Source organism: Pinus tabuliformis, chromosome J (assembly GCF_031772625.1).
Source record: "Pinus tabuliformis cultivar Carrire ecotype Pingquan chromosome J, CPIR1, whole genome shotgun sequence".
NCBI classification, from domain to species: Eukaryota; Viridiplantae; Streptophyta; class Pinopsida; order Pinales; family Pinaceae; genus Pinus; species Pinus tabuliformis.
The window spans coordinates 877,292,018-877,304,181 of record NC_142295.1 but is presented as its reverse complement, the minus strand read 5'-3'; the positions used below and the strand labels follow the sequence as shown (position 1 = coordinate 877,304,181).

General features: G+C 41.6%; 1 pseudogene; it reads right to left on the bottom strand.

The window, feature by feature from the left end:
* Positions 1-793: 793 nt before the first annotated feature.
* LOC149229475 (phospholipase A1-Igamma2, chloroplastic pseudogene) lies at positions 794-2,687 on the bottom strand (annotated as a pseudogene).
* Positions 2,688-12,164: the final 9,477 nt, after the last annotated feature.

Genomic DNA, 12,164 nt, shown 5'->3' with positions numbered 1-12,164 from the left:
GTAATTTGACTGGGTCAAAATGTTCAGATAACATAGTAGAACATGAAATTACAACATCTCTTTCATACTGTGATGGAGAGAGTAGAACATGAAATTACAACATCTCTTTCATACTGTGATGGAGAGAGTAGAACATGAAATTACAACATCTCTTTCATATTGTGATGGAGAGTGTCTCTTGGCCCAAAAATGTAATAAAATTAAATTAAAATATATATATATATATATTTTGATTGTGAAATGAGAGATGGCTTTAGGGCATGTGGTATTGATGAGCCATGGTATTGGTCCATGGTATGTTATGGTCAATAATATCCATGGTAAAGTGAGGTGAGTATCTATGGTTAAAATCTTGTTATGTTGTAAGTATTATTTTGATTGTGAAACGAGAGATGATTTTTGGGCATGTGGTATTGATGAGCCATCATATTGGCCCATAATATGTCATGGTTAATAATATGCATGGTAAAGTGAGGTTAGATATCCTTGATTAAAAATCTTGTTATATTGTAAGTATTAAGTTTTTATGTGCTTATTAATAAAACTTAAATATGATAACAAAATTATTATTTTAATTTATATAGTAAAATAAATCTTAATTTATTGCTACTATTTATATCTTATATATTTTAATATCATAAAAAATGTAGATAAAATGATTTTGGACCTATTGTATCAACATTTAATATTACTTTTAACCAACATATAAATGTTTACAAACATGATATTGGTATTGACATAACAAAACATGACATGTTGAACCCAAAATTACATTAAGACAAACATATCATAGTGTAGAACTACTAATTGTTTAACAATCCTTTAAATATTATAAATATTACATATCAATATAAATTGGACATATTAAACCCACATGTAAAAATAGGTGCTGGCACATAACAAAACATGGCATGTTGACTCCCACAGCAACTCAAGCCCCAAGGAACTCAAACAGACAACCCAATATTACGAAGTAACAAACATTGCTTTTGGTTTGGTCTTCAACACTAATGCGGTGGTGACACATCACAAAACATGGCAGGCTGACTCCCAAAATATTAAACCCCAGAGCAACTCAAGCACCACATAACCCAATATTACGAAGGAACAAACCTTGCTTTTCGTTTGGGCTTCAATACTAATGCACAAATAGTGATGGTGGGCGGCCGATATAGCTAAACTGCATTATTGATCCTGGGGTTTCTCAATACCTAAAACGCAAATGCTTTCCGAGCACCTGAACCTAGTTGAGGCCAGTTGAGAATATAATGGATGGGGAACAGCCTCATCATTTTCTCTGGGCCTCTGAGTCCACCTCCCTTTTTCGTTCTTGACGAGGCCTTTGTAGCCTTCCTGCCACCAACATGGCGGAATCATGAGCTCATGGATCAACATATCGCAGAATTTATTGACCAGCGCTGGATCTCTTCTCCCTTCCCCGCCACACCCATCCACAAGATGCAAATACACTTCCAAATTATGAAGACTCACAGGGTTCCTGGTGGGTTTGAGGAAGGGAGACAGGCTGTTGTCCACGGTCATCTGGACGCCCACATGACTGTAAATCCAAGGTTGCACCCAATAGGCGAACAGCATACCTAGGGTTGCCCTCAAGAAGTTACCCAACCTGCACTCATTCATCATCACCCCGGGCATTCTTGGCACCACGTCGTTCACGTTCACAACGCGCAGAACCCGAACGTTAAGCTCCTGGAGATTACGAGCAAACAACTTGTTCCCCACCCTGGGGCATCCGAAAGTGAACACCGTAACGACCACCGGAGGACTCCGGAAGGACACCATGTGACCGAGGTCGTAAGCACACAGGAGCGCCAGCGCCGCTCCGAGACTGTGCCCGCACAAGGTTATTGACACCTCTTCGCCTCTATGTTGCTCCAGCAATCTTTCGATCTCTGCCAGAACCAGATCCCGGGCGCTCATGTGACTGTACTGCGAGTCCTGGCTGTAAACGCTGAGGAACCCGCTTTCTACCATGACGGGCTTATTGTCAGAATTGTGGCCATTCTCGTGACCGTGGGCTTCCTTCAACGTGAATGGAACCAGCCAGCCCTGGAGGTCTTCTATCCATTCCAGCATGGTCTCTGTGCCTCTCCATGTGACCACAATGTCTCTCCTGCCCATTCTTTCCACCTCTGTATTGTCTGTCACTACTGCGATGAACCCCATCCATGTGGAGTCATGGCTCCATGTGTCCGGGGCCATGGATCTCAGAAACAACGTGGGCAACTGTACCTGCGTGCTGGCGTATATATACTTGCTGATTTCATAGCCCTGGGAGTGGATCTCAGCCTGCTGGAACAGTTTTTTGGGGCCATATTTGCAGGTGCCATAGTACTTGGAATACCTATCGCAATCGAAGAAGTCGTAGCACAGCTGTGCGAATTCTCCATATTTGATGATTTCTTGTTTCAGAATTGGGTTGATTGTTGGATGGAGCAGGCCTTTCCAGTTGTTGGATCCCTGGATTTCTCTCCACATTCCTGCAAGGCACCTTCTATCGCTTGATGATGCTTGCTTCGCATCTTCCATTGATGCCATTATCATTGCTTCAACTGCTCTGAGTATTTTGTAGCGCGTACGATCGCGTGGCGAGGAAATAGGAATGAGGATGAAAGCTTTTACGGTGAGTGATGTTGAAGGAGAGGCGTCGTTACATAATATGCGTGCAATGACGAACTTGCAGGTTTCGTAATCATATAGTTGCCTGCTTATATATTTTTCCATCTCTACAATGCGTGGTGTCATCAATGAGAGTCTCTCAGACGCAATGAGAAAATTAGGTATTAAGATCTCCGATTCCCGGAATTTTTTGCAATCACAAAATCGTCTTATTCATTATAAGAATTTATTTGAATTTATTTTAGTTAGTTGGTGGAGAAATTTTAATTTTAATGATGTGATTAATCCAAAAATATTTATCCACAATATGAATCACAAAAATCTCATATCTAATAATCTATTATCAAATTAAATATTTAACTCGGGTAAACAAATTAGAAATCACTAACACAAATCTATTTTAGTTAGTTTATAGACGAAATGTAATTAATCGGAAAAACATATTTTAGTTAATTCATAGACGAAATCTTAATAATGTAATTAATCCGAAAAACATTTATTTACAATATGAATCATAAAAATCTCAAATCTAACCATCTACTACTAAATTAAATATTCAACTCCCTTAAACAAATTAGGAATCACTAACACCCCGCACCTCTCAACTCAATTCCTGTGCATCATGAAATACAGAAGATGCAGCTTCTAAACTTCATATTGTCATGACACGGAATGATGCTTACGGTTACAAAGGGCTGGTTGTTAATTGTCACTACAAACACATGATGATTATAACTGTTCAGTACATCAAGACCTAGAATTTCTTCGGTTGCTTATTGCCAATCATCCCTTGGTTGATAAATGTAGTATTGCCACTGCCTTGCGTGCTTCTCAACAATATTAGGTCACCATTCTCTATCTCGGCAAAGCAATGTCGTCCTTAAACTTGATTTAGTATAAGGCGAGCATTCTCTATCTCCAACAAAGCAAATTCCTCTTTAACTTGACTTACTATCAATGTTGGTTTATTTATTCTCAAGTGTTTTAATGGAAATACAAATATTATATAAAATTTAAAAGATTTTTATTGAGTGAATTTTCATCACGGGATGGCTAGGGTTTTCGCTTGCAAGGGGTTGGCCACTGCCGTGGAGCTCCCATCCGTCCTGATTCTCTTGGTGGTCACAGTGGTGGCGATCTACGCCTCTGTCACGTATATGGATCGGATCTTGTTGGAACGGATGTGTTTTCTGATAGAGTCTTTGTAGGCAAGAATCATCTCGTCGACGCTGGCGAATTTCAGCTCAGCCCTGACGCCCATGACTTCGACGATCTGCAAGGTCCGAAGAGTGTTGGCTCAGAATATCTTGCAATAATTTCGCCACACATCTACACGGATCTGGAGAACACCTTTCCCATAAGGGCAACTTGGTGGCCGACCAGTGAGGTCAGAAATCTTAAGGAGTGTCATTCCGCTTGGATCAACGCGGCAATCCCAAATCCACGGTTTTCGATCTTTGTTTTTTTATTGTAGGAAGCCGGCGCAATGGTAATCTTTTTCGGAGAAAAAAATCAAGAAACATTTCTTCAATATAAATGAGGAAAGTTTTACGTTTCCATGGTTCGTTTCCATCATATATGCCCAAGGGTGGGCGTGAATAACCAAAATTATACTGAAAATTCATTAGATAGAACCCCACTAAGATATGGGAGTTGTGCAACAACCATTTTGGTAGATCATCACCACAATAAAAATATTAAACACTTATGCATGAGTAGAAATATTAAAACAAACAGGCCATGGAAAGACCCAAAGAGAGTTTAAAAAAAAAAAAAAAAAAAAACCAAGTATCATATCTTAAAAAAATAGTGTCCACATATGTTTCTAACAGCAATATATTCAAATGACATAAACTCAAGGCAAAGAGACAGAGATAGGCCATGTTTGAAGAGAGCATCCGCTTCAAGGTTTTGTTCCCGGAATACATGATGGAAGGAGACATCGATTAAAGTTGCCTTTAAGTCCCACATCTGAAACATTGGACCTCTAGATCATTCTTGCCCTAAACCCACTAAATCAAGGTAAGAGAATCCCCAGTGATCGGAATCCTCTCCATGCCCAACCATGAAGAACGTTGCAGAGCTTCCCATTATTTCCGCTGCTTACCACAACCACATTTGCCTCTAGAGGCAGAGCATCGAAATAACAGATGGGGAAGATACTAGTCAGGTCAACAAGAAAAATAGATCGAGAATATGCCTTGGGGATCTAAGGACCAACTTCCATGAAGTAGGCAACAATTTTCAAGGCAACCTAATTTATATCTGAAAATTTGTCTTTGAATATAACATCGTTTCTAGCCCTCATTTCTAGCGCAATGGCGATCTATGCCACAAATTTGCATGAGGTTTCTACTCGGCCTCTCGAACCCATTTTCCCTCATGGAATGTGATAAGAGGCCCGATCTGGGACGAGAGGTAAGGAGGGAAGGTGTAAGGCCTCCGCGACTCGGGCAGGCACGCACGACGGGCGGACGGTGAATGCGACGGGTGAGCGCTCCTTGCACGACGGGCGGACAGTGAACGCGACTCGGGCAGGCACACACGACGGGCGGGCGCTCCTTGCGCGATGGGCGGGCGCTCCGTGCACGACGAGCGGGCGAGCGATAAACGACGGTTCTCCGGGCATGCGACGAAGAGCGACAAGTGGCCGAGCCACTTGTGACGAAATATGCAACGATCCTTGGAGCACTTAACACTTAGTGCGAAAATGAGAAGAGGTCGAAAGCTTTATACTTGGCGTGGAGAGGCTTTGCATATGGCAAAGGCCGACTTGCAAAAAGGATAAAGTGTGGGCGTTGTATGACTGTTTTATGGGGTCGGCCTTAAAGCTGACACCACTTCACAAATGGACAGGCATGCGTATATATACAGAGACGCAGAGCCTCATTTGGGCATCGAACAACTTCGCATCTCTCTCTATAACTGCGATAGGGGTAAAAGGGAAGGCGCAGAAATAGTAGAGTGCACATAACTCATGCGCTCTACTATGGACGTGCGTAGTTTTATCGGAGGTCGAACATAGGTGCAGAGATACGGTTTGGAGTTGGGATTTTGTGCAGAACCGAAAGGAGGAGTTCTTGGTGTCTCGGGTGAGCACCCTCCTACCGTAAGAGGTTGGCACATGGTTGTAAAAGGCTGTCTTTGCCTTGATTGTAAATATTTCTAAGTGTTGGCTTGAATTCTGTCAGGCACACTTGTATGATGTATTATTGAAGAATTGTCATAATATATTATTATCGGGCAGACTTGTTCAGGAGTTGCCCCTCCCTTTATACTTGGTTGCAATTGTTATTGTCTTGGTTAATTGCATATTGGATAATGAATGAGTATGGGCTTCATTAAGTATAAAGGCTAATGCATTTTACTTGGTTGCGAAACACAAACTAAGTAAGGACAAGTGAATTAGGCGTAGTCCATGTGCACGAGTATTGGTGAAAAGAAAGTGCACGGTGGTGCCGCACCTCGCCGGCACGGTTGAAAGACCACCGTGGGCTTGGGGGCGTGACAGGTGGTATCAGAGCTCGGTCTAGAGCTGGTGAGCAGGGTTGCTCACACACTTGGAAATTTGGCAGTTAACAAGGTTCTTGCAGGTGAAGGAAACCGTTTCACACAAAGTGGAACAAGGGTTGGTTCTATTGCAGGTAACTTGGTGAAGATGTCTATCTTAGAGAAATTGGGTTATGCTACCTTTAAAGAATTTGAAGAAGACCTACTTGAAGAGTCAAGGAAAGTAAAACAAGGATTTGCAGATTGTAGCAAAAGGTTGTCTGAAACAAGAGGTGCTCTTCATGCCTTGATAGAAAAGGGGGCTTCGGACCAGAGTGAGGAAGAGGCCTTTCGACTTGCAAAGGAGGGGATCTTACTCGAAGCAGAACTCAAGGGGCTAGAGATAAGACATGCATTGAATCAAAAAAAGTGGGATTGCTTAGCCCTTGAGGTGAGGCATCTCAAGGCCTTGAAGGAAAAGGTTGAATCTAATGAAAAGCAAAAAGAAGAAAGTGGGGAAGGGACCTCACGAACACAAGGACACTTAGTAGAAGTCTCTTCTACTGATGATCTTCACAATGGAGCTACAAGTGAAGAAAGCCCGAGTGCTACTTCAAAGGCAGTGATTGATGAGGATTGTGAGAGAAGAGATCCGGAAAAGAACAGGTTGGAGTATGTTTAGATGAAGGTTGGAGGTGCTGATGTACTCACTATGGTCGATAGTGGGGCTTCACACAACTTCATGAGTGAAGATACTGCGAGAAGGATTGGGCTGAAATTTGTACCGGTGAAGGCACAAATGAAGACAGTGAATTCTCCTCCTATGGGAATTCTTGGTATAGCTGAAAAGGTGGACACTACACTTGGTGAATGGACCGGAAAGGTGGACTTCACTATAGTGCGGATTGATGACTATGAAGCTGTATTAGGGATGGAATTCATGAAGCAATTTGAGGCCATGGTTGTACCACATTTGAGGAAGCTCTTCATTTATGATGGAAGGGAAGATGTACCCATTAGTGTTCCAACCATTGGTGTGACAAAACCTGATCATAAATTAGGAGGAATGCAAATGGAAGATAAGGAGAAGGTGAACAAGCGGTTGTCCACTGTTGAGGCAAAGCTTGTGGAGCAGTCATTGGTCATTAGATCACTTTCAGATAGCATCTTGGACTTGTCAAGAAGGCTAGAGCTAGTGGAGGACGATGATGATGATGTTGATGAGGTATATGTGAGGCCGAATATCCAGAAGGAAGATCGGGAGGCATATCTACAAAGGATGGAGATTGAGGATCCTGATAGATGGATTGAGTTGATTAGTGAGGGAGAGCCTTCAGGCTCTACTCCCTCTACATCTTCTTAGATGACATAGAAGATGGGGCTCATTGTTAGCTGCTCATGGCAGTGAGCCCTTAAACATGTTTGAGCAGGTATGATTGATGGTGCAGGGATGGCTTGGCATCAAGCATCATGACATGTTGCAGATGGATGGAGTTTCCATGGACCTGAGCATGGATTGTAGATTCTTGATGAGTCGAGGATGTGGCTGATGTTTGAGAAACAGTTGATGAGGACATAAGGATGTTCACTCTCATGGATTGAGCGTGATGGTTGGATTAGCTACCCAACTAGTTCAGACATGGGGTCGCGAAGTGTACAGAGATGTGTTGGCATTATGCTGGAGTATCATGACAAAAGTGCACATGATGACATATGGATCAAGATGATGAAGTGCATACCGTAAAGGTGTATACCTTGGTATGGTTGTCTTGGTGACAGTCAGTCACTAAGGTGGAGCATGATGGAGATGAGATTCTACATATGTTGCAGGGATGTTTGCCTTATGTGGAGGAGTCAACATCATGGTTGATGATGATCTTGGTGGAGAGCTACCGAGATGGTATGTTGTCGAGGACGACAACGATTTCAGGTGGAGGAGGATGTAAGGCCTCCGCGACTCGGGCAGGCACGCACGACGGGCGGACGGTGAACGCGACGGGCGGGCGCTCCTTGCACGACGGGCGGACGGTGAACGCGACTCGGGCAGGCACGCACGACGGGCGGGCGCTCCTTGCACGATGGGCGGGCGCTCCGTGCACGACGAGCGGGCGAGCGATGAACGACGGTTCTCCGGGCATGCGACGAAGAGCGACAAGCGGCCGAGCCACTTGTGACGAAATATGCGACGATCCTTGGAGCACTTAACACTTAGTGCGAAAATGAGAAGAGGCCGAAAGCTTTATACTTGGCGTGGAGAGGCTTTGCATATGGCAAAGGCCGACTTGCAAAAAGGATAAAGTGTGGGCGTTGTATGACTGTTTTATGGGGTCGGCCTTAAAGCTGACACCCCTTTACAAATGGACAGGCATGCGTATATATACAGAGACGCGGAGCCTCATTTGGGCATCAAACAACTTCGCATCTCTCTCTATAACTGCGATAGGGTTAAAAGGGAAGGCGCAGAAATAGTAGAGTGCGCATAACTCATGCGCTCTACCGTGGACGTGCGCAGTTTTACCGGAGGTCGAACATAGGTGCAGAGATACGGTTTGGAGTTGGGATTTTGTGCAGAACCGAAAGGAGGAGTTCTTGGTGTCTCGGGTGAGCACCCTCCTACCGTAAGAGGTTGGCACATGGTTGTAAAAGGTTGTCTTTGCCTTGATTGTAAATATTTATAAGTGTTGGCTTGAATTCTGTCAGGCACACTTGTATGATGCATTATTGAAGAATTGTCATAATATATTATTATCGGGCAGACTTGTTCGGGAGTTGCCTCTCCCTTTATACTTGGTTGCAATTGTTATTGTCTTGGTTAATTGCATATTGGATAATGAATGAGTATGGGCTTCATTAAGTATAAAGGCTAATGCATTTTACTTGGTTGCGAAACACAAACTAAGTAAGGACAAGTGAATTAGGCGTAGTCCATGTGCACGAGTATTGGTGAAAAGAAAGTGCACGGTGGTGCCGCACCTCGCCGGCACGGTTGAAAGACCACCGTGGGCTTGGGGGCGTGACAGAAGGGGTTCCAAGGAAAAACTCATTTGGCTGTGAGGTTTTTCATTGGAAGTGGGTTTTTTTGTTTTTCTTTTTTTTTTCTCAAAAACCCCAAAAAAAAATAAAAATAAAAAATCATCGATCCTCATAGGGGTGCGAGCTGTGAATTTGGTATTTGATTCCATGTAGAAAATCCAAAAGAGACTAGGTCAAGAGTTTCAAAATATGATTTATGCGGGAAGATCCCTCGTTGCAAGACTACAACATCAAACTAAACTCCTTCATCATCATCAATCTGAGGCTGAGGGGAGATTTGCTTGGTTTCAGTAACCGTAAAGGACCAATTTCGTTTAAGGATGTAGTGCATAGAAAGGTTGAGTCACAAAACAAATTTGATCCAAATATCAATATTCCTCGACCTTAAATTGTGAAATAGATTAAACAAGCTCTCACAATGACAATAAATATTCCAAAGTTACAAAATGGTTCTCCACCCTCTAATATCAACCAGTCATTTGTAGACTTAACTGGTTTTGGCCAAAACCAGAGGATCTATATCATTGTGTAGGCACACATTGGACCTCAAATTGTGAAATCCATCTGTGTGCTCCACGAGCTTTTTTGTTGTACAATTTGATACCTTGAAGGATGTGCACTTTTCTCTAAATGAGGGTCCATGGTTTTGGGTAGCACAAAACTTTTAATAACTCCTTGGTTTCCAAGTTTTGATGCCAACACCATGGTGGTTTCCAAAATGTCGATTTGGGTCAGAGTACACAACCTTCCTCTTCCCTTTTGGCACCACCAAGTTCTAGAAGGAATTGGAAATACTTTGGGGAATAATGTAAATGCAATTGTCGATAGACCGTCAAAAGGTTTTTTTATCCTTGCTAGGATCTGTGTAGAAGTAGACCTTAGCAAGGGTTTACGTGATCGTATCCACTTGATTCATGGCAGTCTTCAGTGGACCTAGCACTTAGATTTTGAAAATACGACTTTCCGGTGTCGTACCTGTTTTCAAATAGGACATCTACAAAATACGTGTCCACAACCAAAGAAATAATCAAAAGGAAAAAGGAAACAACCCCAAAAGCCAAAGGTCTGGCAGTTTCAGGAGCAGTTTTCCTCAGAAGAAGATGACAATGAAACAATGATAAATTTGATGATGCTTAGAATCCACAAGGAACACTCATGGATGGAGGAGCTAAGCAGAAAGGAACAATATCTCAACGCACGCAAATCATGGACGCTGCAACAACCATGGTTCCAGTGTAACAGATAAAAGTGCCTCCTTCTGAAAAAGAGATGGGAAGCAGTAAGAGACCACATGCAATCTGAGAGTTTGGACTCAGACAAAAAGGCCTCTTCCAAGGTTGTAGAGAACCAAATGGAAACTATGGAAACCTCTTCCAAGGTTGTAGAGAACCAAATGGAAACTGTGGAAGAGTATCAACTAGCAATTGTAAAAGTCACTCCCAATCAAGGAGTCTGGCTAAAAGTAGTGAAAAAAATGTAGAAAATGGTAGTTAAGTGTCCATACACTTAGCCCCAAAATGTAATTTTTTATGGTTGTTTCTTGGAGCTTTATGCTCAGTTTTTTGTAGGTCTTTTGGCTAACATGATTGAATGCTATCAGCCATCTGCAAAATGTAAGTTTGTCCTTATTTTCAGGTTGAATAAAATTACGCTTTTTTCTTAGAGAATATATGTATATGTATACGTATACGTATACGTATATATATATATATATATATATATATATATATATATATATATATATATATATATATCATATCATATCATAATTTTAGAATATTTTAATAATATTTGTATTTCAAAAAAATTAATAAATTGAAATTAAATTAAATACTTAACTTTACTTATGTTATTTTTAAAATATTATTTAAATATTTATATTTATTTGTTAAGTAATGTGAGTCATGAAATGGTTGGCATACTTAATTTGTGGTTTGAGTAGAAATTAAAAAGCATCTAAGTCATCAAAATCACAAGAAAATTAACATTGCCAAATTTAAACCAGTAAATTTTACAAGATAAAATGCATTAACAAAACACCCAAATGATATACTTACGGTTACAAAGGGATGGTTTGTCGCTACAAAAACATGATGATTATAACTGTTCACATCAAGACGTGGAATTTCTTTGGTTGCTTATTGCCAATCATCCCTTGGTTGATAAATGTAGTAATGCCACTGACTTGCGTGCTTCTTAGCTTCTCAACAATATTAGGCCACCATTCTCTATCTCGACAAAGCAATGTCGTCCTTAAACTTGATTTAGTACAAGGCCAGCATTCTCTATCTCCAACAAAGCAAAGTCCTCTTAACTTGACTTAATATCAAGGTTGGTTTATTTATTCTAATCTTTTTTAATGGAAATACAAATATTATATAAAATTTAAAAGATTTTTATTGAGTGAATTTTCATCACGGGATGGCTAGGGTTTTCGTCTGCACGGGGTTGGCCACTGCCGTGGAGCTCCAATCCATCCTTGATTTTCTTGGTGGTCACAATGGTGCCCATCTACGCCTCTGTCAAGTATATGGATCGGATCTTGTTGGAGCGGATGTGTTTTCTTATAGGGTCTTTGTAGGCAAAAATCATCTCGTCGACGCTGGCGAATTTCAGCTCAACCCTCACGACCATGACTTCGACGATCTGCAAGGTCCGAAGAGTGTTGGCTCAGCATATCTTGCAATAATTTCGCCACACATCTACACGGATCTGGAGAACCCCTTTCCCAACAGGGCAGCTTGGTGGCCGATCTGTGAGGTCAGAAATCTTAAGGAGTGTCATTCCGCTTGGATCAACGCGGCAATGACAAATCCACGGTTTTCGATCTTTGTTTTTCATTGCAGGAAGCCGGCGCAATGATCTTTTTCAGAGAAAAAAAAAACAAAACATAAACATTTCTTCATTATAAATGAGGAAAGTTTTACATTTGAGTATTGGGTTTCCATCCATCATATATGTGTGGAGGTTTGCCGTTACACCAAAACCCGCAGGTATTGGTA